Raw genomic sequence first — 24,044 nt, 5'->3', positions numbered from 1 at the left:
AAACCAAGGAAGGAGCACAACATTTACAGATAAGAACAAAATGAATCATAGGGATCAGCACGAGAAGGGAAAGATGATTGAAGTTGGAAAATTGTGCGAATCCCTCAGGGTCTCTTGATCCTGAGGGATCGCTTTTACTATTTATCTTTTTACCTCTTTCCCATTATAAAAGGAAACGATTGTAAGCAGAAGAGAGGGGGAATTAATATTGAGAAATTGTAACTTTTATCACTGACTCTCACTGTTGAGCAGAGCACGAACTTACTGTAAGGCTTATGCAATGATTAATATATAAAACAGTTGTTGTTCCTTCGCATCTCCTGAAGTAATTCGGCGGTGTTCACTGGTGGTTCGGCGGTGTTCACTGGTGGCTAATGACCCGACCCTAGTGGATTCACTTGCTGTTCCTGTATCATGCATTTATGATTCTTGCATTGTGATGGTTTGATTGAATTTTTACTTTCTGCAATTGTATCGCTTTGCTATTTCCTATTTTCCAATCTCAACAAAATTGTTCTGTTCATATATTTTGCAGTAATATCGTTGATACAGTTTATTGTTATTTCAGATCTAGTTATTTAGTTAAGCATTATGTTTTGAGATCATCTACTGTAAAGAGTATTGACTACTGCTGTCGAAGCTCTCAGATTGAGATCATCTGCTGCTTATATTAAGAATTGTGTTTGATTGAATAAATCAGTTAAAAGAGGAATGAGTTATTACTACTATATTCTCGACTGATGATTGCTGTTACTGATTTAGTTTCATTAGAGGATTGAGTTTTCTTTTAATTTCTATTAGAATTTACTTGTTGCATCCATTTCCTCTTGTATTTGAAAGAACTATACTGCAATTTAGAAGCATTACTCTCTGAGTTAAATAGCCGCCACATACTGTGTACACTCTTGAAATAGAAAGACTTGCCCGGATTGATAATTAATGTGAAGATAATTAGGAGTTAAAAAGGCACCTTTTATCACTCAACATTTTGGCGTCGTTGTCGGGGATATTGCTGTAACAGTGAAAACACCGTGGTAAGCGGATGTCGCAAATTATTTTGCAGTTGGAAAATTACCCAAGCACTTGATGCCTAATGAAAGAAAACAAATAGTACAGTGCAACACACAATTCTCTTGGATTGGGGACTATTTATTTCATACAGGAGCTGATATGCACATTAGAATATGCATTAGGAAAGATGAAGTTTTCGACATTCTGAAAGCGTGCCATGATGGGCCATGCAGCGGACATTTTGTAGATCACAAGACTAGTCACAAAGTTTTATAGATGGGCTATTATTGGCCCACCATTTTTAAAGATGCTAAGAAGTTTGTCCAGGCACGTGATAGTTGCTAGAGAATGGGATGCCCCAGGCAGTCTTATGAGATGCGCCTGCACCCGCAGATAGTTATTAAACCTTTTGAGTGATGGGCGTTAGACTTCATCGGTACAATAAAACCATCCTCTAATCAAAAGACATATATATTAGTTGCAATAGAGTATGTGACTAAATGGGTGGAGGTAGAGGCACTACCAAGGGCAACAGAGGATTTGGTAATCCACTTTATTTTCCAACTATTCGTGTGATATGGCTTGCCTAGAGAGGTAATTATGGATGGAGGGCCACAATTCATAGGCCATAAGATTGCTACAACATTAAAGAATTATCATATCATGCACAGAATCACGACTCCATACCACCCATAGGCAAATGGCCAGGTAGAAAGCACCAATAAAGTGATCGAGGCAATACTCACAAAGACAGTTGCATCACATAAACGTGACTGGGCTACCCAATTGCCAGAAGCCTTGTGGGCATACCATACGACATGGAGAAATACCACGGGATATTCCCCATACCAATTAGTGTTTGGAAAAGAACCTATCTTCCCAATTGAATTTGAAATCTAGACATTGAGGATAGCTCAGGAGGTAGGCTTGGACTTAAACGAGGCACATATTAATAGGCTACATCAAATCAATGAATTGGATGAAATCTGGCTATCAGCTCTTCAACACACTGCACTGATCCAACAAAAAAGAGCGAAATGGCATGATGCCCTTATTAAAAAGAAGATCTTCCACGAAGGAGATTGGGCACTCTTGTATGATTCTAGGTTCTAAGATTTCCCTGGAAAACTCCAGACCAGATGGTTAGGACCTTATGAGATACAAAAGGTGCATGATAATGGCACCATCACATTAGCCACCATTGATGGGTCTGGCTATTCTTTTAAAGTGAATGGACATCGAGTATGACTTTATCACAAACCGCTTACCAGGGAGTCATTTTGCCAATAGTTACGGGAAGATTCCACCATACAAATTCTCACTGAGGAGGACAACCCATCCTTAGCATTGACCCAGTAAATAATTCATTTTTTTAAATTTTGTACATAAATTTTTCTTTCTATTTTGATTGAATTTTCTTGTATAAACTGTAGATAAACTCTTTTTTTCCCTTTTCTGTTCCCTCTAAGGAACAACTACTGTTCCCTCCCAAGAACAGCTGTCGTTCCCTTTAAGGAACAACAATTTTGTGTATAGATTTTCATGCTGTTCCCTTAAAGGAACAACTATTGTTCCCTTTAAGGGACAGCTACCATTCCATTTAAGGAACAATAGTCTCCTGTATATTTGATTTTCGTGTTGTTCCCTTTAAGGAATAGTTATTGTTCCCTCTAAGGAATAGCTGTCGTTCCCTTTAAGGAACAACAGTTCCATGTGTACTTGTTTTTGCTGTTCCATTTAAGGAACAACTACTGTTCCCTCTAAGGAATAGCTGCCATTCCCTCTAAGGAATAATAGTTCCCTGTATATTCGATTTTTGTGTTGTTCCATTTAAGGAACAATTGTTATTCCCTCTAAGGAATAGCTCTCGTTCCCTCTAAGGAACAACAGTTTTGTGCACATTTGTTTTTCTGTCATTCCCTTTAAGGAACAGTTGTTGTTCCCTCTAAGGAACAACAATGTCGTATGCATTTGATTTTTGTTGTTCCCTTTAAGGAACAACTGTTATTCCCTTTAAGGAACAACAATCATTCCCTCTAAGGAATAACAGTTCTGTGTGTATTTGGTTTTGCTGTTCCCTTTAAGGAACATTTGTTGTTCCCTCTAAGGAACAACAGTTGTTCCCTCTAAGGAATAGTAGTTCCATGTATATTTGCCTTTTTTTGTTCCCTTTAAGGAACAGTTGCTGTTCCCTCTAAGGAACAACTCCCATTCCCTCTAAGGAACAACTGCCGTTCCCTCCAAGGAACAACAGTTTCGTCTGTATCTGCTTTTTTTTGTTCCCTCTAAGGAATAGCAGTTTCATTTGGGTTTTTTTTAATGTTGTTCTCTCTAAGGAACAATAGTTTCGTTTGCATCTATTTTTCCGTTGTTCCATCTAAGGAACAACTGCCGTTCCCTTTAAGGAACAATAATTTCGCGTCCAATTATTTTTCTTTCTTTTCGCTGTTCCTTCTGAGGAACAACTGCTATTCCCTCTAAGGAACAAAAGTTTTGGTGTGCAGTATTGTTTCTTTTTTTTGTTCCTCCTAAGGAACAGTTGCGGTTCCCTTTAAGGAACAACACCTTTTTGTGTGTTTTCTTGTTGTTCGCTACAAGGAACAACACTCTTTGTGGGAAGCTTTCTTTAGAAAATAATCACCTTGTGAATATTATTTCACTCTCTATGATCCTATATAGGGCAAGAATAAAAACATATATGTAAGGATACAAAATTTGAAGGTTACTGGAACAAGCAAATCAAATATTATCATCTTTAATGAGATTGCTTTGTATTGATTAAAAAAGGGAATGACACAACCATCTATATCACTTTGCTATCCTTATCTTCACTATAAATCAAATTGATTGATTATTTGTACAATGCTGGTTCTTTCCTAACCCCTATAATTCTCTCTGCTCATTATCATTGAATAAGATTAAGGGCATATTTTTTTCTACTGGTATGTTCAGACTTCTTCCACCATCCTTACTCTTAAGGAGCGTTGAGCCACCCTCTATATATAAATAGGAAGTGCTATCTAAAAAAAAAATACATATGTTTACTAACAATTTTATGATTTGTTAGATGGAGGATAGGGGTCTCATCATGAGCCAGCCTACCATGATCATAAGGAAGCATCGAAGTGGCATTCCCACTATGGCCACCACACCAGGGATATGATCCAATGGATGCATAAAAAAAATAAAGTCATTGGAACAGGAGGTCTCATCACGAGCCGACCTGCCCACTTTTCGCTCCTCCCCAGTGAATGGCATTGTGATTCATCTGGTCACCAAGCCAGCACAATGGCCTCCATTCTGACATCATAAGGCACTTTCCTAATTATACATAAAGGATCATGGTTCCAAAGGGTGAAAAAGAAACTCTATCAAGGTTATAAATACTTGTGGGAAACAGAAGCTCTGCTGATGGTATTGGAGTCATATTTTCAACATCAATAGTGATTATAACTCCCTTTTCTTATTCTTTATCTTTACTATAGAGAGATTATGTTCCTAATTTTTTTTTTGAACCTTTATGCATGAGATATCTTTTAAAAAAGTCAATCATAGTGGTTTAAGTGGAATAATGACCGCAAAGCATCTTGCCCATGTAAGATGTCCTTTCTCCCTTTTCGAATCACTCCATGACATCTCCACATTTATTCATAATTCTCGTTCTATGCATCAATTTCAGTACCCCGATATTTTTTGTGATCCTATCATAAATATGTATACCTTGCCATTTTTACCACTTCTGTATGTCGCCACCAGTGCGTCATTCCTTCATTTAACCGGTCGAAGGTGACCTATCATTTTAAAGGGGGAGAGGGTGACTCCCAAAGCACTCATGCATGTGTGTCAGTCCTTTATTTGGTTATACCGGACTATACGACATTCCATAATAGCAAGTCTTTAACGGTATCTATGCTGAAAAAGTATCATCCGATATTAACAACTTTTTGTTCCATTGCTGGCTCTGTCTATTGCTGTGTTACCTGTGTTAAGCTAACAATGTGTAGAATTCAGGAAAAATGGGAGGAAGAACAGTGCATAGGGAGCCGCTGATACTAGCTGTTTCTGATGCCGCCAGAGAAATTCTAGTCCGAGCCAGATGGGTTGCATACTTCACATGACTGCAGCAACCCAATGAAGCCATTGCTATCAAATTCTTACAGAATTTACAGAATGAACATTCTATGATAAGAGGAAGGCAAATTATAGTGACAGACACAGTAATAGCTGAAGTGTTCAGATTACCAGTAGTCAGACCCATATGGACTCATAAAAAATTAAGGTTGTAGGATGCTATCACAGTCTTTTGGGATGAGGGACAAGACCTGATTTTCAAAGGCAAAGGAGTTCAACCTTCATACCTTGGAGAACCATGGATAGAACTGGACATAGTCATTCAGAGCTATATCACATGCGACGGAAGAAAAGATGTGGTAAGGCCACGTCACCTTACATTATTAGTAGTTCTGAAACAAAAATGTTCATAAACTTGCCTACAAATTTGAATTTATTATTGCATGACACTGCTTGAAGCATAAAAAAATCCCGACATATAGAGACTGTCGTGAGTCATCATTGCTTAATTAGGTTGATAGTAAGGTATAACCTTTTCCAGCAGCAAACAAGTTGGGAAGAATTAGTATTTACCATAGAAGTGGGGTTAGCTTTACCTGCTCCTAACCCTGTTCCAAAAAGGAAGAGGACTACTAGCAGAACAAACATTCCACAAAAACGTAGACACTCTACCAGATTAAAGACAAGCTTGGGAACAACTGAAAATCACCAGGGTAGTAGCAGCCAACCCATAGAACTATCTAGTCTAGAAAATGAGAAACATTTACAACTGGAAGGATGGGATGACCAGGAGTAAGAACTTGAGGAGGAAACAGAGCACTCTAGTGAAGAGGAGAGGAATGAAACAAAACTCCCCTTAACACCCAACATAAGTCCCCCACAATACTTATTGAATTGGCCCATATGTTGGCCAATATGAATGAATTTATACAGCCTGAAAGCCCTCTCAACTTTAATGTTGAAGCAACACAATCGAAAGAAAACTCTGCCCGCAATAAGAGCATATCAGAAAATGTAAGCGGTGGAGAAGAAATAGGGGCAGAAGTCGCTCAGGAAGAGGCAGGCCAAACTAGTAATACACCTCCAGGAGAACCCAGTTGGGTTGGTTTAAATACACAGGATGTGGGACAAACATGAGAAATAGGAACAAGTCAGGGTAAGGACATAGCTCTTGAAGAACAAAACCCAGATGAACAACTGAGCTCGCTAAGAGAAGAAACGATTAGTGGAACAGTTGTTCCTTCTGAAAAGAAGAAAGACAAAATTAAAAGGCTTAGAAAGGAACAGTAGAGGTTGTAGAAATTAGTAAAAGGACTCAGGCAAAAGATAAGGACATTGACAAGGGGGAAGTTTCAGGCAGAACCCCGGAAACAATGAACGCAAACATTCAAACCGAATTTCATGATACAAAGGTTACTGGGACACAAACTGAGCCCATATTCACTCAAATTGATAAGGAACAACATGCAACTATTGTAGAAGCAGTTGCCCAAACAAAGAGTGTACATTTTTGTAACCTAGTTGTTCAAACGAAGGTGGTACCCTCCGACAGCACGGCCACCCAGACAGAAAGACTGACATTCCATAATAAAAGTACGCAGACTATATGCATTCAGTCCCATAATAAGAACACGCAGACAATAAAAATCCACTCTCATAGCAATAATACACATACAAATATTCAAGACAAAGATATTATGATAAGTAGCAACCATAGTATAGCAAATCTTCACGAAAATCTAGCACAGGCTCGGCTTACCATAGAATGGCTTGAGGTAGAAACTGTCCCCCAACAGAGGTACCAGGAATTACAGAGGCAACTGCGGGATATGAATGCATCAGAAAGTGAGGCATTTGATAAATACAGAAAGGCATAAGAGAGGACTGAGAAAATAAAGCTCAGATTGGAAAAGGCCAGGAGTCAAATGGATACTATTTTCGCCTTATATACTGACATATTGGCATGTAGATCTCCTGCCAATAACTGTGCCCTATTTTTGATGGAAAGATACTTACAATTAAAGATCAAAGTTGTCAAGGCTGGAAAACCGATAGAGTTGAAAACAATTGATGATATTATAAACTATTGTAAGCATCATGGGATAAAAGTACAGAGGCTGTTGTGTGAATTTTATTTACACAATTTTGTATTAGAAGAAGAAACTGAAAAGAACCCCAGTGCTTTTGTAGGGGATGTACAATTTCAAGCTTTTATTTCATTCGCCGTTAACCAACTGAAATGGTTCAAGGCTTAAAACATGTTCTAGAGGTAGGAAAATGGACTAGACCTTTGGGTTAGAGGTGAACCAAAACACCCCTTACAAATGCTGGCCAACCACAATAGAAGGCATGACAACGGTTTTAACCATGCAGCACTAGACTCATGAACACCAAAGAGTGTTAGGATACAAAGATGTAAGAACATCGGGGTATTTAGGCTAAACTCATAGGATGATAGGATTCATATTGAGAGGCCATCACAAGGAAGGTTTATTTGAGGGAGTTCCATGTTCAAGGGAACGATTGATTCCAAACCATGCTTTATAATACTGAATGCAGTTGTATTGTCTACTTTCCCCGTCTGATTAGTTTAGTGAGTCCAGACGGGTAAACTCATCGATCTTTTCATATTTTAAGAGTTTGAAAAGGATCGTGAAAAGAGTGACTCTATGCCCTATTTGGTTAGTTTAATGAGTCTAGACAAGCAAACTCGTCGATCTTTTCATGTTTTGAGAGTCTGAAAAGGATCGTAAAAAGAGCGACTCTATATCTTGTCTGTGTAATTTAATGAGTCCAGACTAGAAAAATCGGTGGTCTTTTCATATTTAGAGAGTCTCAAAAGATCGTAAAGAATGACTCCATGGTGGTCCCTTTGTCATAGTAGTTAACCAGGTGCGACAAAAGGTTAATAATATACTAGGATCGGTTACTTTTTTGTGAGTTAATCTATTGAATCCAGATAAAGAGAAACCTATGTTCAATAGATGTTGACCTCATTTTGTTACGAGTACAAGGAGACAGACTAAACTCGTTTTTCGTCGTGAATTTTTAATGAGTCACATGATGACAAACTCAATACCTTCATCAAATTTTAACGAGTCAAATGAAGAAAATTCAAGGTATATTTTTTAGTTTATTGAACAAGGAAAAAGAGGTAAAATAACTACTCATTCCTTCTTCATAGATTTAACGAGCCTGAAGAAGGGGAAAAACTTGGGGATTTTTCGATTTAAGAGTGAGAAATGGTCCCAAAAAAGCAAGTGCTCTTGTTGCTGCCGTAGATTTTTAATGAGCCCGGTGACAAAAACTCGAGATTTTTCAGTTTAACGAGCGAGAAAAGTACCTAAAAGAATGCTCGGGTTATCTTTATAAATATTTAATGAGCCTAAAGAAAAAACTCAGGATTTTTTCAGTTTTATGAGCGAGAAAAAAGCGCCTAAAAAGAATGCTCTAATGATCTTTTTCAGTTTAATGAGCTAGAAAAAGAGCGAAAAAGAGTTGCTCGGACCGTCGTCGTATGTGTTTAACAAGCCCAACGATGACAAACTCGGGGATTTTTCAGTTTTTGAGAGCAAGAAAATATCCCATAAAAGAAAAGCGCTCTTTTGAGAATTGCATGCAACTTTTACTGCTTTTCATTCCTGAGGGTACTTTCATCAAAAGCGGAAAAAAGTATAAAAAAGCAGCAGTTCCTATCCATATGGGTTCATGCATGATAAAAAATCATGGGGAATGGACTACTACCTCTTTGATGATTTCAAAAAATCATGTCTCCAAAAATAAATATAAGGAAGTTTTTTGAGCTTTCACATGCATTATTTTCACTATTTGAGAATTGTGAGAGCATTTTGGAGCTAAAGAGGAGTATATTTTCTGCGAATCATTGCAGGAGATTCGGGCGACCATTAGACGTGTCGTCAGTCCCAGGTAGAGGCTAAAACCTTTATCTATGCATTGCTTAACCTTTCTTATTAGTTTATGGGGTGGAATTTTGCAGATCTGAGGTGCCCTAAAGCAGCATTTGTGCACTAATGCCCTCTAGCAGGTTTGTAGGGAGTGTTAAACACCCTATACGACCTACTGGAGGGCATTAATCCTCCCTGTGTACCACTGGGGGGTGCGTTAGAGCTTAATGGCACATTTTATAACCTCATGCAGTGATTCTTGAAGCTGTATTGCCCCATTTTGACTGATTTTAGGGTTATTTTGTGCAGGTTTCAGGCCACAATTATTAGCACATGGAGAGAACGGGCCCATGATAGCCAGGAATTGCTGATGCAAAACGATCCAACATGCATACTTGCATTGCACCGCTGCGGTTTACCGAAGTATGCAAAGTTGGAGCTGATGAAAGGGTAGGAGGATTTATTGAGATGGATTATCCAGCGCTGGGATGAGCACGAGCAAGTGTTCAGAATTGTAGATCATGAGCTGGCTATTGACCGTGATGACATATACTTTTTAACTGGTCTGTCGTGCTGTGGGGCACAGGCAAACCTCACCGGGGGAAGGCCAGATCCACGATCTACCCTAGAGCTGGTGCAATCCTACTGCATCCCTGAGAGTGGACTAGTCAGCAACAGAGTCCCCATAGAGAGGATAAGGTCCAGGTCTATGAGGGCCATTTTATGGTTGATTGTGCGGTTGGCGGGGTCAAAGAGTCCCCACGTTGCAACAAAGGCCCAACTATTGCTTGCAGTTGACTGTGTCCAGCCACAGATGTTCAACTGGTGTGAAGCAGTGCTTTGCTAGTTGAAGGCAGAGTTAACGACATGCAAGATTTGAACCCAACACAATTTTGGGTATGGTACTCTCATAGTGTCATTCATTCTTGAGAGGGTACCTGTTATGCGCCCAAGGATGAGCTTAGGTTTCTTTGATCCGAGGGAGCCGAGACAGGGGTGATGGTCATCACTCGATCCTCGCACAGGAGGAGGACCAATCCGGCATTTCTTCGAGGAAGATTTCTTCCGGTCGCTTTGTGGCCAGATTGTGATGATTGATGACTATGCTTATGAGGGCATGGACTTCACCAGTGACCCTGACTTGATGCTGCCACCTGGGACCAACTGGGGTCCTCAAGGTGACAATGATTTTTTGAAAGTACTTCAAGTATTGTTTTAGCTTTTTAATGTTTATGTAATGTTTTTATAGGCGAAATAAATACTAACATGAAGCTTTATTCTTAACACAGATGTGGCACCATTACGACCTGCAGGTGAACCCCACCATATGCGACGAGGAGGCCAACTACCTGCTGGGGGGGTGATGCCGACAGTGTTCACGAGGTTCTGAGGAACCTGGAGGGCTTGAGCATGGGTGTCACTCCTCTTCCTATGAGGGAGATTCCCGCTCATATGCAGCGGCACACAGTCGGTGTACCTGAGCAGTTTCTGGTTCCTCTTTAGAGGATAGCTAGAGAAATTTTAGCATTTCAGGAGCAATAGGCTCTTTTTAGTAGGTGCTTTGGCGTAGCCAATGGGTGTTTGTAGCTGGGCTTAGTAGCCATTTTGTACTTAAAACATCCAATTTTTGAAATATTTCGATGTAAAAGACTAGATTTTGATCTATATATATACAAACATTTTGGTATTTTGATGGTGTAAATGTTTTTTAAATGTTTTTGTAAAAATTTTAACTCAGTAAATTTTTACTTTTCATGCATGCTTCTATAGTGAATGAGATAGATTCCAATATAATACATAGCTAGCTAATGAATCAGCAACCACATTAAATTCTCTAGGAATGTGTTCATATGTGATTATTTCAAATTGACCTTCCAGGAGTTGTATCCTTAAATAATTATGTAACAAGGTTTGATTACGAATGTGATAATGATTTTTCAATTACATAACAACTAGCTGGGAGTCTAACTTGACCACCAGATTGGAGATGTACCTTGATGACACTTCTGTGGAAGTGAAATTACAGACATGTACTTGGCAATATTGTTGCTGGCAGTACCAAGAAAGACTCCTCTGAACAAAATAGTTCCAACTCAAGTGTGTAGATGACCCAAGCAGCTAATGCAATGTTCCGTGTGTGACAACTGGCATTATCCGCATATCCTATGTATGTTAAGGGTAACGAAGACATCTGCATTGCGAGAAGGATGTATGAGACAAATACTCCAATAAATATCAAAACAATCCAATCACACCAAAAAGGAAGCAAAACTTATAAATACATAAAATTACAAAGCACATGCCTAGTGCAATACTAGGCATAATACTTTTTCAGATAGAGCCCATTTCTGGGCTCACCGAGTGGGACTCCTTCCCAGTCCTGAAGTTCATATGCCCCTTTTGAGAGGACTTTCTTGACGACATAGGGACCTAGCCATAAGGGTTGAAGTGTTCCTGCCCCCAAGAGGTCATGTTTTTTATCATAGAGCAAAACAAGATCTCCCTCTTGGTAAGAACGAGGCTTGACCTTTTTGTCATATTGGGTTTTTACCCGGTGCTTGTGAGCCTCGAGTGCCAATTCAACATATCGACTGGTTTCGTCCAGTTGATTGAGGTATAGTAAGCATTCTTCTTCAACAATGGTGTTGGGTAGGAGTTCAACGACTATTTGCAGGGAAGGGATCTGACACTCAATGGGTAAAACTGCTTCTAGGCCATAAGCGAGTTGGAAAGGTGTAAAACCCATGGTACTTTTTACTGAAGTTTGGTATGCCCATAACGCCGAGTATAAAATTTGGTGCCAATTGGTTTTATGATTTCATACCAACCTACGGAACATGGTTTTTAAGATGCCATTGATGGCCTCTACTTGACCATGAGCTTGGGGGTAGTAGGAGGATGATCAATCCTGAAGAAAACCAAGCAGTGATGTTAAATTAGACATCATATGTTCTGGAAATGAGATCCATGGTCTGTAACGATCGTGCTCAGTACACTAAAATGATAGATAACCTGATTGAACAAGAATAGCACCATGGTTTCTCCATCGGCTTTGTAGGTGGGAAGGGCTTCAGCCCATTTTGTGAAATAGTCCACAACTACTATGATATAGTTGTGTCCAGTAGAGGAAATGAGATTGTAGGTTATGAAGTCTATCCCCCGTTTGGCAAAGGGGACGACGGAAATCACCAGGTGTAGTAGGGCCGTAGGAACGTGCATTTCCTTTGTGAACACTTGACAAGGATGGCATTACCGGATGGCCTTGATACAATATTTGAACAAGGTCGTCCAACAATAGCCTACACGCAATATTTGTTGTGCAGTAGATATGCCAGAAAGATGACCGCCACATGCCCCAGCATGGAAGTCATTTAAAATGTTTTGTCTCTTCATGAGTGAGGCAATGTCAAAGAACTATATCCGCACCGCGATGATATAAGGTATCGTTAATCACTAGATAGTGTCATGCTTGGTGGTGGATGTGACGACGGTCACCTGTCGATAGTTTGGGGTGGAACCATTGTGCTTGGAGGTAGACAAGAATGTCACCGTACCAAGGGTCAGTGGTGTCGATAAGATAGACAGCTTCATCTGGAAGAGGATCGTGGGCTATCGATGGGAAGTTCTGACAAAAGTTCAGCAAAGACTAAGGAGTTCTTCGCCTTGGTAGCCATGAAAACCAAATCAAATTGTTGGAGGATCACTATCCATTTTGAATATTTTCCTCCAATTACTTGACGAGACAAAATATGTCTCATGGGATTCTCCAAGGCGATGACAGTAGTCTGTCGCAGTAGGATGTAGTGTCGGAATCAGTTGACAGCAAAGACGACTGCCAATGAAAGCTTTTCCACATGTGAATATCTGAGTTCGGGCCCAGCTAGGCCTTTGGACAGATAATAGATCACATGTTCGCTCCGGTCATGATGAGTTTGAACCAAGACCATTCCGAGAGAGGATGGCAAGGTTGCTAGGTATAGAAGAAAGTTGCGGCCATAGTAGGGAGAACTAAGGAGTGGGGCTGATATAAGCGCCTTTTTCAAGGCATCAAATTATCGTTGAACTTGATCATCCCACAGATATGGAACTCCCTTCTTAAGTAGGTGCATAAAGCCTTTCATCAACTCAACATAGTTTACAATGAACCATCATAAAAATTTTGCTTTCCCTTGCAAACGTTGGAGCTGTAGAACAGATTGTGGTTTAGGCAACTGAGTAATTGCCTTTACCTTATCAGGATCAACCTTAATCCCATACTTGGAGACAATGAATCCAAGTAAGCATCCAGACTCGACAAAGAAAATGCATTTATACGGATTCAGGCGGATATTTTAAAACTAGCACCTAAGAAAGATGGCTCTTAAATGGTTTAGGTGTTGCGTCCATTGCTTGGAATGGGCTGGAAGGTCATCCAAGTAAGCTTGAATGATATGCCTGATATCGTGAAATGTGTAGTCCATGGCTCTTTGAAAAGTTGGTCCAGCATTCTTTAAACTGAATGAGAGTTTTCGATAGGCAAAAATGCCCCATGGGCAGACGAAGGTGGTTTTGTGTTGGTCTTTGGGTTTTATAGCAATCTGGATGTAACCTGAGAATCCATCCATGAATGAAAATGATTCACAACCAACGTAGTCATCGATGATTTGATTGATGAATGGTGTCGGATAATTATCCTTGGGACACGTGGCATTCAAGTCTCTATAGTTGACACATACACGGATGTTTCCTTGTTTTTTATTGACAGGAACCAGATTGGAAACCCATTTCATTAAAGGAATAGGATAGACGAAACCAACATGTAAGAATTTTTCTACTTCGTTTTTTATGGCTGCTGTTTTGCGGGGATGGACCGATCGAAGCCTTTGTCGGACATGTTTAGCATTGTTGTAAATCTTGATCTCATGCTCAGCAATAGACGGATCTATGCCGAGCATTTCCTCATAAGACCAGGTGAATACATTGCGGAATTCCTTAAAAAGATAGCTGAAGCTTGCAATTTCCTCAGGATTGCAATCGGCTCCAATCTGGATGTTTTCCATGATGCCTATCTTGACAGAAATATTGATGAGCAATGTCTTTGAAATATTGCCCATTTTTCCTTCCGCCTCCAAAGTTTGGATAGTCGTATATGGTGAGGAAACAATTTTTGGTATGTCAGGGGATAGGATTTGAAGAGGCATCGTTTCCAAATCAGATATAGAAACACGATGGTGCGAGTCCTCCCAAGGTCTCTGTTCTAAACTCATGATTTCTCTAATAGCTTCGTCTGTAGCTAGGACTTGATTGAGTGGATCGAAAGAAGGAGCGGTTATGGGAGGGGTAGTGGTACCGTTGGCCGTAACCAAAGTGATCGGAGATGCGGATGCAAATTGAATGGATTGGTAGGCCAATTCAGCTGGTGACAGTAGCATTTGTTCTCCGTAAGTGTCAATGTCTGAAGGAGCTAGTAGGATCCATGGATCGGTTTGTTCATGAGGAATAGATGAAAGAATATTGACCGTTTGTGAAGCCTTGGGTGGCTGAAGAGGGAAACAACCCATAAGGGAAGAAGCTTTCAGTAGACCGATACTAATACTAACATAAGGGTCAGGTACACCACCTACTAGGGGTACAGAGTCGCTTGGTAACAGGGAATAATCAGGGGTGCAGAAGGACAACTAGTCCACTGTAACTACCTTTCCATCCAATGGAAATAGGATGATGCGAAAGATAGTAGATACAATGGCCGTCATGGCATATGTCCAACTGCGACCCAGCAAAAGATTATTGTCTAGTTTTTTATCTATGACTTCTATGTCCACCGTTACCGTTTTCCCATACAAAGTGATGGGGTAGCTAGCTAGGTATCCTTTTGGGATGAAAGTGTGGCCATCGAAAGCTTTAAAGGAATTCGACGGCGGGGATGGGGTTGGAGAACCCAAAACGAGCCAACATGAAGTCGACATGATGCAGGTAGAAGCACCTTCGTTGATGATAGTTCTGTGTATACCTTTACCTTTCGAAAAAAATTGCACTTGAAATGCAAGCTCGTGGGAAAGGGGAGGTTTACACTTTTCCATGTTGAAAATTACAAGCATGGAATCCTGTGGGTCGATACCACCAATAGCTGAAAGCAAAGCTTTCCTTTGTGCTAGACATGTTTGTAATACTTCGAGCGCCGACATAGCCGATGACACTTGCACCAAGTCTTCTACAATGCTATAGTTTTTGGTGGCACGTGCAAATGTATTGTGCATTGTGCGTCAAAGTGCCCCTTTAGGGGGGCAAATCACAAGGTCAGAAACCGGACTTTCAATATGCAAATCGTTGGGCGGCAGTGGGTTTTGACTTGAGGAAGGTTCCTCTGCATGAGCGATAGGAGCTCCATAGGATTTGGCTCTTTTTTGTAGATATACCGTTTCAAAGGTGTAAACAGTAGAAGATCCTTCACTAGTTGAAGGATGTTACGAACCACTGTTGCCCCCTTGTGGGGTTTGGGGTTGGTTTGCAAGGTTTTGCTACTACTGAGTGGGGAAAGGATTATTAAGGACAATGGGGGTCCTACCAGTATCCTTTTTAGTAATGTAATTTGTGCATTCCTAAAGACGTGGGCAACGATAGGTCATGTGGTCTTCACCACAGATTTTGCAAGGGAATTTGGTGGGTTTATCCTTTCCATCATCAAGAGGCACAATGACCTTCTGCTTTGGGTTGTGCTGCTTTGTTGACTGCTTCTCAGAAGGAGTGGTCTTTTTCTTATTCTTCTTGTTCTTACCATCGGGTTTTTGCGTAGACTGCACATAGTTTATCGCGGTGGTAGGAAGAGCAGTCGATTTGGTAGAGGGGTCCATTGACATCCGGGCAATGTGACCGCTGACTTGTTTTATAGCAGGCACAGTGGTTGCGCCGATAATCCCATCGGCGTGCCTCCGGGGTGTTGAGTAGCGGAAACATTGGAGTTGCGAGGGGCATTGGGGATTACGTCGTAAAGAGTGCCAGACTGTTAATATATCAGATCTAAGTGTTGGGCACGACATATGGATTGGTCTTATGTGACTGCACCACCTAAGGTGACATCTTTAGTGATTTGCAGGAGTAGGGATTTGCAGAACTAGTCCGCTAAGAGATAGTCTGGGAGGGGAGCTTTGACTAACCTCTGCTTATGTCTCCATTCATGTATATGATCAGAGATGTGGGTGCGGTATCCTGACGTAATGAAGTGAGCTCTATCCCAGTGTCATAGTGGATGGGTAGATGGAAGTGCTTTAAGAATTCCATTGCTAGAGCATCGAAGGTATTTACTGACGCGCACGGTAACTCAATGTACCACTTAGCTGCGTTTCCAGTGAGGGTGCGGGGAAAAAGACGTAACCAGACACTATCATCCACCATGGAGTTGGAAACACACCAAAGATGATAAGTCGTGATATGGGTGCCCGGATCCTCACCTTGTTTCCCTTCAAACTTGGGGATGTCTGTTGGTATTTTATGCAGGATTGGCGGCCAAAGTAAGTTATGATAGATGGGGTCATTTGTAAGTTTGTAGAAGTCGGGGATATCCAACGTTGCCAAGAAAGGTAGAGTGTTTGGTGCCCCCAACTCGGACCAAGGCGATGACATATGACTTGAGGATATTTGCGGTCCTCCCATCGTTTGAGTACCAATATTATACATAGGCTGCGTGGTATAGTAGTTACCTTGGGGTATGGCATTGTAGTGTGGATTTCCATGGGGAATGTGATGTTGGGGTATAGAATTGCCCCTAGGATAAGTAGTGCCCCCTTGACTCATTTGAATTTGTGCGTAGGGTACCCCCAGGGATTGGTTGGGACCTCCTCGAGAAGTCCCGCCCGCCACAAAACTAACCATATCTCCTTGATGGACATAAGGAGTGCTCATGTCAATCGATAACTGACCATGCATCCCTGAAAATGGAGGGGGAACTATTACGTTCCTGACCGGTATATGCATTTTGGGAGTGCCCCTAGATACTTAAATTTGGGGGGTTGAACTGTACAATGGATGCCAACCATATTGTTGGTTGAGGGGACTCGCACTAACCATGCTATATTGAGCGTTATAAGGAGTGCTGTATGTAGAACTTGTCAAAGGTATAGAGTTTGACACTAAAGGGGTGGAACCCGGCATAGGCTGGGTGCCACTCATGGAGGGTGTCATGTGAGGGTTTGTACCTGGGACAAATAGGATAGCAGGGTTCACCATCAATGGTGTGGTGGTGACTGTCGACTGGGGAAGTGGTGGGGGACCAAAAGTGTCCACAAAGTTCCACGACTCATTAGTCATCGACGGGATGGATGGAAATGTTCCAACTAAAGAAACAGAGAGCATAGGTGCCACGGGAACCAAGAGTGGGTCCTGTTAGAGCCTATATTTACCTCAGGCTGAAAAGGTAGGATCCAGGGTCAACATCAAACCATGCTTAGCCTCGTAGCTAGCCCTACGAGGACAGGAGAGGGCTCTCTCCGGGTCAATCTCAGCAAAAGATAATCGATGGGGCTTAAGATGACTGAAATAAAAGCTAATTTTAGGCTAGGTATGAAGTACAAGGCTTTGATTTGATTTTTTGGGGGTTTTGTTGGAATCAAGGGAAAGGCAGATTTTTGGGTGCGGGGATTGAGGCTCAGTTTTGCAGAGATCTCGATGGGGCAAGGTAGGCAATCATTTTGGCACTCAAATTTTAGTGAGATGGAGGGAAAAGATAGGTGAGGTGATTAAGAGGGCAAGGGAAATCAAGAATCCTCCCCAAATAGCTGAAAACATCAAACAACTAAAGCAAACTTCAAGTAGAGCATTGCACTTTCAATGAATTCTACTTACACTCTTATTTGTTTAGTTCAGAAGAAATAAGATAGATGATGGCATACATAAAAAAAATTCACAATTATAAAGAGAAGCACTGTACCAATACAAATTTCCACATGAATCCCAAAGAGTGCTACAAATCCTAGTCTCAATTCCTTAGCCAAAATACTGAAAATGAATGTACAATGAAGCTCAAGGCTTTTTGAAGAGTCCAACCATGCTAATGACTGAAAAACAACATAATATAGACAAACATAGCTCATCCTTGTCTCTAGGGGTTTTTCTCATGAGTTTAGGAGCTGATCCAACTGATTCTAAACTGAGAACTAAAAACTAGGCAAGATAACAACATGCCTCTAAAAGCAAGGGACTGATTCATTCAGTTTGAAACAACCTCTAAATTGGTGAATCTACCTCTACAAGTGAAAATACAACATATTTACATCATAATCCATCAAATTTCATCAAATTCCATCATAAATTTTCCATTAGGAAAGGGAAAAAGTCAAACTAGGCGAAACTGGGCGAAAAACAGAGCAAAACTTGGTCAAAATGGCAATTTTTCCTCTATGCGCCACGCCTGATTCTCTATGTGTAGCGCCTGTTTGGACCCACTTTTGGAGGCCTTCCCGGTGTACAAAAGAGCTCCAGGTGTGCTTTCTGGAAAGGTCTACCTATCTACTTTCCAACCCAAGTGGAATTTTTCAGTTTGGCCTCCATTTTCTCCTCTAAAAGTCCATTCTCCCAACACTGCTTCATGTGTGTCAAAATAGGGGTAGTGAGGTCATTTTTTGAGTGTTTTTTGACCTTTTGAGGGCTCAAAACCTGCCCAAATTTCTTGGCCATAGGTAGGCAAGCATAAATTTCCATGAAAAATCTAGATATGCAAATTTTTTGTGATTTAGAGCCCTCTAGCAAAAGTGAGCGCCACGTGGCGCGACACATAGGGAGAAAAACTCTGTTTTTTGTGCCAAAAATTTACAAAAATGCAAAATTGCTCCAAATTTCATGAAATTTAGGCTGAGTCTTCTCTATCAAGTGCTTTGATGGGCCAAGGAAGCCTTAGCCAAGATTTGAAGTCCTTCATCCTCTTTTTGCCTTTTTGATGCTCTCTTTAGCTTTTCTTTCAAATTCTTGATTCCTGCTTTGCACACCAAGTTCTGGGACAAATAATGATATGACAAGTTTCTGAGCATATTCTTCTCATTGATGGCCTTCTCTAGTTTCCTGTCCAAGTGGATGTTGTCTCTTTCAAGCCATGACTCCCTATCTGCGTTGATCTCTTGCTGCAATGAAGTGAACTCAATCCTCCTCCTTGGCACTTTGGCAGTTTTGCCGAATGTTTTGTAACTCCATCACCACCTGCTGGTCTTCAAGCTGCTTGTTCCTCTGCTCCAAATACTGTATAGTCCACTGGGCTCTATCCAAGTTGGTGGACAAGGCATCAATGTCTAAATACTGCTCCTTGATGATCTGTCTAAGATTTGCAATTTTTGGGCCCATGTCAATATCATCACCCTCAATGAGGATGAAATCAGTCTCTCGCTCACCTGATGGTCCTTCCTCCTATAGAGGCCTCTTGCCTGGGTCCTGAACCTATTGTGTTGATGGAGGAAACGAGGCCCCTTCCGTCCTGGGTGGAGATAACACTCGCTTTGCTGTTGCAAACAACCGTCTAGTGCCTCTCTGATAAGAGATGAGCACCGACACATTAGCAGTCTCATGGCCCTACTAATAAGAAGGTCCACTTGTCTCGTGCCCAATGTCTGAAGGTCCCTATGAAGCTCTGAAAAACTCATGAGAGATGAAGTCATCCCATGTGATGCCCTGTAAACCAAGCTGATGAACGACCACAATTTTTATGAGAGAAAAATGATAAAGATTGTTAAACTGCTGCTGAGTGGTCTTGTGTTGCACAAGGGTGGTCATCCTTTCTATGTTTCGGCATATGAAATAAGGAATGTTCATCATCCGTACCTGAGTGAAATGCATCAGCAGCCTGATGTGATAAGCATACAAGCCGGAGAACCGGCCCTCACAGGTGAAATACTTCATGATGAGTTTCATTAAAGGAGCATACTCATCTTTGAGAAACCGAAAAGGAAACACTCCCTTAAGCTACCTCAGAAAACCAGGTTTGATGTATGGTTCATAGTGTTGCCGGCCAATCTTTTGTCTCTTGTTCCATGGTTCTCCAATGTTTGGTATGCTGGTTGCCAATGAAATGGTTTCTGGTGTTAATGTGAAAGTAACACCAACAAGAGTGGCTTGATCACCATGCAAATGCAACACAAATAAGCGGTCCAACTCACGATGAAACTGAATATGAGAAACCTTCTCGCAAAATTCATAACATGACTGATGCTGGAAAAAAGAGAGGGTAAGAGGGCAGGCCTGCAACTCGGTAAGAGTGGTAGGTTCTTCTTTGATATGTCTGTCACCTCTATAAGGCCTCCTGGGTGCATGTCCCTCCGTGGGTGAATCACTTTGGGGCTCTTCTTCATAATCATATGAAGGATCAGATGCCATAACTGCTGATGGACAAACTGCCTTGAAGAAATAGGTGTTGTTATGTCAAACTGTCTTGGACTGCCTTTGAAGATTGTTTGACCTCTGCTACCAAGGGAAAACAATGAAATAAGGGACTGTTAGGAGAGGGAAAAATAGTGGGAATTTTGGGACTGTTGGGACAAAGTTAGCTAGGGAAAATATGGGATGTTTTGGAGGTTTTGTATAAGGTTAGGGTTTGATTATTTGTTAAAACACTCACCACATCAACCATCATAACATAAACAACAGAGGTGAAGCTCAACCTACTTGGAACAAGGCAAATTCGTGCGATTTTTGTTGGAGATCGTCCTAGTGTTTTTCGGGCTTCCTGGCTGTATGTGCCATGCAGCACGCCCAACACGCCACGCCCCACCTATGCGCCGCACCCGTGCTTTTTAACAAAGGGTTCTGAGGCCCAATGCACTGCGCCGGTCGATTTGGAGCGATTGTCACCCAAAACTCCCACAATCACTTTGCTTTGTTTTCTCTTGGCTCTTGGAGTGCAAATGAGTTTCAAACACTTGGAGGAATGACTTATACATGAGCTTTTCAAATCTAATTTTCCAAAACCCACTTTCATAATGTTTTGTCTTTGAATCTATTTACAAACTCTGTTTTTTGGACCTTTTCACTTCTTTTGAACTTCATGATGAATTTAATGACCTGAGCTTTGCTTGCTTTGCAATTCATGGAGCTTCTGGGGCTAAGGAAGGAAACCAGGATGCAGATGAAAGAATTTACAATGAGAAAAACAAAATTTCCATGATTTTGTACAATAAATACTAAATACTCTATTTTTTCCTCAAAACAAAGTTTTGAGGAAGAACACATTTTGAACACTTGATGATGAATTTTATTGATTTTGAAACATCCTCATAGACTGCTGGCAATTATTGGACATTTTAACATATTTTTCGATAAAACCCTAATGAAACCCTAGACCTATTTGACAATGAAACCCTAAAGACAACCTTTGCAATTTTCAAGATAAGAAAGACTGTATATGGTTTTTTAAATGAACAAACATGAGCCAGCAGGTAGGTAACATGAGGGAAACTGGAGGAACACCACTGCCGTCAGATGATCTATGTGCCTAATGGAATGCAAATGACTGGGTGGGATACCTAACATGAAATGAAACAAGAGGATTTGATCTCTGACGGAGGGATGACAATATCGACTCTAACAGGTCCAACGGATTCGTGAGCGGAGGGTTAAAGGGAGGAAGAAATCCTTCCGTAAAGAAATCCTTCGGAAAACTTGAATCGTTGGTTGTCCAAACAGATTCTGTGTGAGATCTAGGAGACTAATTTCCTAAAGATGGGGAATCCGGTTCACTAGAGCTCAACGGATCTTCCACAATGAGTGGAGGAAGTACTAACATTGTCTATATTGACAATGAGGGCCGGATGTAGCCACGATGACTGTTAATTTTTATCAATAAATTTTATCGTGATATTTGTAAAGTATTAATGATAACACACGGGTACCTAAAAAATATAAAAAATACACTAAGTTGATCAAACAGCAAACAAAGGGAAATGACCATGTCTGATAAGCATCGATCACTGGAGATGAAACCCAGTATCACAATGAATAACAGAGAGGGTTGGCCAAATGTACAGCTACGGTTACTCTAGACCTTCGCTCGAACCTCAGATTGAGGGGCCAAGTACTCTCGTGAAGACGAGCACCCTCCCAAAAACTGAAAACAGAGTAGGTCTATCTGTGTTAGGTACCAGGGAAGCCCACCCCAGTCACCTTGTGTAAGTCCCTAAAATCTTGGCCACTAAGGATACCTCAAATCACAGACACTACTGGGGGGGACATAGTCACGGACAGTATGTTGTGTGGGCAGGATACCTGAGTCCCCGACTCAGCTTGAAACCTCCGAAGGGATCCCCAATACACAAAATACCCAAAGGAGTTGCAAGTGAAGGTGGGCTACCTTCACTTACAGTTCAATGTTGTCTCGTATTTAGCTCTGCTTTGACTAGAGTGGTCCTGGTAGTATGAGTGCAGAAGGAATTTTTTCTCTTTTAATGACACTAGTTTTGGTTTCTGATCTTGGGAAGTTTACTCACACTGCCTATCCCAAGATCCTAGCCTGAACTAATGTTTGTTTGCTCAATAAATAGTTACTGATTGATTTTAGGTAAATTTTAGGTGTACTTTTTTAGTGTCCTCGGTAGGGGAGTTGACGTATGGAATGTGATGGGACTCTGACTCAAAATCATGCAAAAGACAATGCTTAAAAAATATTCAATTCGATGAAAACAAGTTGTATTCTACAGGTGAAAGTATTTCACATATTCATATTTGTTCCATGCATCCTAGTCATTATAACACATGCATAACCAACATAAATCTTTCCAATGCTTTCCTAACAACTATTTGAAACCAAAATAAAGCAAATTTTAACCAGCTAAGCAGAAGAATGAATAAAGAATGTGGATTTTTCTTTTATAAAAACTGTTTTAAGAAAGAAAAAAAAACTTATTTCCTAAAAAAGATTCTTTCAGGGCATCGATCTTGCTAACAAAATGCAGTTGCAGATCCTTTTTAGTCCATGAGTAGGCTTCCCATCCCTTTGAGTTTACAGACACAACTATATGTCAAGATTTGGGGGACTAACGCTCTGTAGCAGTGGCCATAGAGAGTTACTGGGTCCACTAATGCTCTGTGTGTGCAGACACAGAGCTTTATAAAGCACTATTTAGTTTGCTAACTTGCATTAGTGTGGGAAAATACCTCAAAACAGGGCTTTTAGGATCAGATTCAAGGCTGAATATATGAAGGAAGAATGCAGCAAGGCTTTGGTGGGTCAAAAATGGAATGCAGAAGTATAGAGAGGTCTTAGAAGGAGGAGGAAACTGAGAATTGTTGGAGTGAACCGGGAACTAGATGTATAGTCCCCAGTGGAGTCGCCAATTCTACTATAGGATAAAATTCACGGTGTATAGAGAATGGAGATACTCTCAAGGGTCTTCCCAGGACCCTTGGTAGATTGTAAGATTATCTGCAACTGTCACAAAGTTACATGCATGCCCATAAACATTAACTAACTAACAAAGCAAAACAAATGGATTACCTCAAGCCTTTGTGTAGATTTGCTAGAGAGCACAATGAAGCTAGGTGGAAGTCCCCTGAGCTAGCTCCAAATCAACTCCTGCACATAGAAGAGACAAGCATAATCATAGCATGCAACCTTGATAACTAATACATGAATACATAAAATACATCTAATTACACATAACTAAGCTACTCATGCTAAAAGGTATTGGACAAACAAAATGAATGATAGTACCAACACCACAGAGTAGACAGTACAATTGTAGTTCTATATTAATGTCAAAAGAGTGATTACAACCATCTGTTGCATTAGCCTTCCCTTACCCCTCCAGCTTCCCTCTCTCTGTCCCTTCTTACCAATTTCTTATGCTTAGATTTGAGACTATGCTCAATAATCAAGTAAGCTATCCTTTCAAATAATCTAACCTCTTTCAAATGATCTGACCTCCATCACCATAGCCCTAGATTTGCTTATGTGGCAATCAAGTTAGGGTTTCCAAGTTCCTCCATGAGTTCCTTAAGGTAAAAGAAATGAATTTTCCATGCTTTTCAACTCTTTCCCATTTTCCTCCTTCATTAGGATTAGAAATCCCACAAATAGGTCAAACTTGAGATGTTTCCTTGCTTTTCTTG

The sequence above is a fragment of the Pinus tabuliformis genome, chromosome 4_2 (assembly GCF_031772625.1).
Source record: "Pinus tabuliformis cultivar Carrire ecotype Pingquan chromosome 4_2, CPIR1, whole genome shotgun sequence".
NCBI lineage: Eukaryota > Viridiplantae > Streptophyta > Pinopsida > Pinales > Pinaceae > Pinus > Pinus tabuliformis.
Note: the sequence above shows the minus strand (reverse complement) of the source record.